Source organism: Lontra canadensis, unplaced genomic scaffold, assembly GCF_010015895.1.
Source record: "Lontra canadensis isolate GAN:19392208 unplaced genomic scaffold, GSC_riverotter_1.0 scaffold2, whole genome shotgun sequence".
Lineage (NCBI taxonomy): Eukaryota > Metazoa > Chordata > Mammalia > Carnivora > Mustelidae > Lontra > Lontra canadensis.
In genome coordinates, this window is record NW_022630996.1 from 49,874,670 (window position 1) to 49,878,938 (window position 4,269).

Consider the following 4,269-nt stretch of genomic DNA (forward strand, 5'->3'; position numbering starts at 1 on the left):
GGCTAAATTCTCTCCCTTCAAACTTGCCCAAAGTGAGATTTCATTTTTCTTCTGGACTAAAAGTGCCACAAATAGTTTCTATCAGGTGGTATGGTGTTAACTCTTCATTTAGCGGCAATTATTTAGGGTTTATATAAATAAAGAAAGGAGGGAGGAAGGAAATTTATGTGACTTATGTATAGAATAGGACAACATACATTTGCCCATTCTTAAAATTCACTGCCTAGTTTCAAGGGAGTAGTCAGGCCCCCAATCAAGAAACAATCTCAGTTCTAAGATATGCTTAGTGCAGGACTCCACCAGACAAACCTGAATTCAAACTTCAACTCCATCACTTGCCAGAACTTAGGAAAATCAGCCTTTTAGAATATCTGTTTCCTCATATGAAAATGATGAAAATTGGGGCACCTGGGTGGATCAGTGGGTTGAAGCCTCTGCTTTTGGCTTGGGTCATGATCCCAGGTCATGATCCCTGGGATCGAGCCCGGCATCGGGCTCTCTGCTCTGCGGGGAGCCTGCTTCCCTCTCTCTCTCTCTGCCTGCCTTTCTGCCTACTTGTGATCTCTGTCAAATAAATAAAATCTTAAAAAAAAAAAAGAAAATGATGAAAATAATTACTCTCATAAGGCTTTCTGGGGATTTAAAGTAAAACAACTGGTACACAGTAGGCATTTGATAAATGTTAGCTCCCTTTCCACAATATCAAAATTATAAAAATAAATAAAAAAACACAAAGATCCTCCACCAGATAGAAGTGTAGCTTAAACATAACTTCTTTCTGTTTTGATTATTATTTATTTTGTACAAATCAGTAAGACATGCCGTTTTATGATCCTGTTTCTCTGAATTTTGTTGGGACTTGCTTCATGACCTAATATTTTCTGATATTTTTGTCTGTTTGCTCTATCAGGCACTGGGAGAAGTTTATGATCACCATCATGTTGATGGTTGTCAATTTCTTTTAGTATTTCTGTTAACTTTTGCTTTACATATTTAGAAACTTTGTTACTAGGTTTATATAAATTTAGAATGATTACATTTTCTGATAAAATTAAGCCTATTATGATTTTGTTGTGATCCACTTTATCTTGTTTTTTGAAAGACTATTTTTCCCCCAATGTCATTATAACAGCAAGACAGTCCCCTCCTTTATACCTGGCATGGCATCTGCTGTGTTTTACTTACCATATTTTTGTGCCATTAGGCTTTAGGTTCCTCCAAAAAATAGGATATAGCTAGACTTTTAATATCCAGATGACTTCCCTCAAATGTGGAACTTAAAAAAAACAGCACAAATATAAAGCAGAATCAGACCTATAAATACAAAGAACAAACTCACGGAGATAAGAGGAGGCCAAATAAGTCCAGAGGAGTGGGAGATACAGGCTTCCAGTGATGGAAGAAGTAAGTAATGGAAATAAAAGGGAATATAGTCAATGATACTGTAATAGTGTTGTATAAAGACAGATGGGAACTACACCTGTGGTGAGCATAACATAATGTATAGAGATCTTGACTCACCGACATATACACCTGAAACTAATGTAACACTGTATGTGAACTATGTCCCCAAAATAAAATAAAACCTAGTATATTTCCTGAGTTTAGTCCATTTACTTTTACTATAATTATTAGTATATTTATATGTAATTCTACTATCCTATTCCCTACATTTTATTTCCCACTTTTCTTCTGTTTATTTTTGCTACCTTTTGATTTTTGTTGCATTGTTTGGAAATTATATACTCATTGTTTGGGGGTATTAGTGATCACCCTATCTTTTTTAAAATAGCAATTTTATTGAAATAAATTTACATACCATAAAAACCACCCACTTAAAGTTTACAACTCAGTGACATTCAGTATAGTCAGTTGTGCAATAATCTAGGTTTAGCACATTTGCATGACTTAAAGGAAGCCCTATAGGAACTCATAAGAAGTCACATCCCATCCCTCATATCCCCTAGTCCTAGGGAAACACTAAACTATGTTCTGTTTCTTTAGATTTGCTTATTGACATTTCATATAAATAGACTCACACAGTATGTACTCTTTTGTGACTAAGTTCAACTTAGGATAATGTTTTCACTCAGCTTAATGAACAAAGTTCAAGCATATTTTACCATGTATCATTTCTTCATTCATTTTTATGCCCAAATAATAAGCTATCATATGGTTAAAATTATAACAATATATCCATTCATCAATTGACAGTCGTTTAGATTATTTCCACTTTTTGGCTATTATAAATAATGTTGCTGTAAACATTTACATCCAAGTTTTTGTGTGGACTTTGTGTCTTTATTTTTTGGGGGGTATATACAAGTATAATTACTGGGTTATATGGAAAAACTGTTTCTAACATTTTGAGAAACTGAACATTGTTTTCCAAAGGGGCTGTTATTTTACCATCTTACAACAATATATGAAAGGTCTAATTTCTCCACATTCTTGCCAACATTAATCATTGTTTTTATGATTATGGCAATCCAAGTGGGCTGAAGTGGCATCTCACAGTAATCTTGATTTACATTGCCCTAATAGTTAATGATGGTGAACATCTTTTCATGTGCTCATTAGCTATGTAGGTAATGTAGGTGTAGGTAAATGATTCCTAAAAAATATGTTCACAGTCTAACCCCACAATCTGTGAATGAGACCTTACTTGCAAAGAGAATCTTTACCGAAGTAATTAAGGATTTAAAAAAAAAAGATTTATTTATTCGAGAGAGAGAGAGCATGAACAGGGGAGGGGCAGAGGGAGAAGAGGAAGCAGACTCCCCACTGAGCAGGGAACCCGATGTGGGGCTCCATCCCAGGACACTGAGATCATGACACACTTAACCAACTGAGCTACACAGGTGCCCCTGTAACTAAGGATCTTGAGATAAGATCACCCTAGATTATCCAAGTGGACCTTTAATACAATTACAAAGATTCTGAAAAGACCCAGAAAAGACAGCCTTTCAGAAGGGAATGACATATAAAGATGGGAACAGACACTGAAGTTATATAGACCAAAGTCAAGTGTGGTCTGGAGCAATACCAGGCTGGAAAAAGCAAGGGAGGGTTGTCCTCTACAGACTTCAAAGGGAGTACTACTTTGTTAGTACTTTGGGTTTGGATTGCTGGCCCCTAAAATTCTGAGAAAATAAATTTTTGTAGTTTTAAGCCACCAAGTTTTTGGTGATTTGTGTCAGCCATTGAAAACTAAACCACAGAGTAGCACCACCTTCTTCTTTAAGTTGAACAACGTTTTACAGCAGTTTTCACTTTACAAGTCTTCCATTTCTTTTGTTAAACCTAATTATAAGTATATTCAATAATATTATTAGGTATTATATAAGTATATTCATTAATATATATAAGTATATTCAATATATATTCAATATTATATAGGTATATTCAATATTATATAAGTATATTCAATAATATTCAATTAATTATAAGTAAATTCAGTTTTCTTTAGTTTTCAAATTATTATTGTATGTATAAATACAACTGATTCTTGTATATTGATCTTATATCCTGCAAACTTGATTAACTTGTTTATTGGTTCTTAGAGATGTTTTCATTTGTTAAGATTGCTTTTATACAAGATCATGTCATCTGTTCACAAAGATAGGTTTTCTTTTTCCTATCTAGATGCCTCTTATTACTCTTCCTGCCTTGAATAGAATATCCTGTACAGTGTTGAGTAGAAGTGAAGAGTGTGGACATCCTTGTCTTTTCCTCATCCTTGTCTTTTCCTCTTTGTCCTCAGGAGGACAGTTTTCCATCTTTCACCATTAAATACGGTGTTAGCTGTGGGATTTTCATAGATGCCTTTCTTTTTTCTCTTTTTTATTTTCCTGAAGATTTTATTTGAGAGATAGCGAGAGAGAGCAGAGTAGGGGAGGGCAAGGAGGGAGAAGCAGGCTCCCCCCTGAGCCTGACATGGGGCTAAATGTGGGGCTTGATCCCAGGATCCTAGGATCATGACCTGAGCCCAAGGCAGATGCTTAACTGACTGAGCTACCCAGGCACCCCTTCATAGATGCCTTTTCTAAGTTTAAGGAAGTTCTGTTCTTTTAGTTTGGTAAGTACTTGTATCATGAAAGAGTGAAGAGTGGTTTATTGAACACTTTTTTCAGTGTCTATTGACATAATCATGTGATTTTTGTTCTATATCCTATTAATGAGGTCAATTGTTTAACTGATTTTGGATGTTAAGCCAAGTATGAATTACTGGAATAAATTCCACTTGGTCTTGATATAAACTGCTTTTGT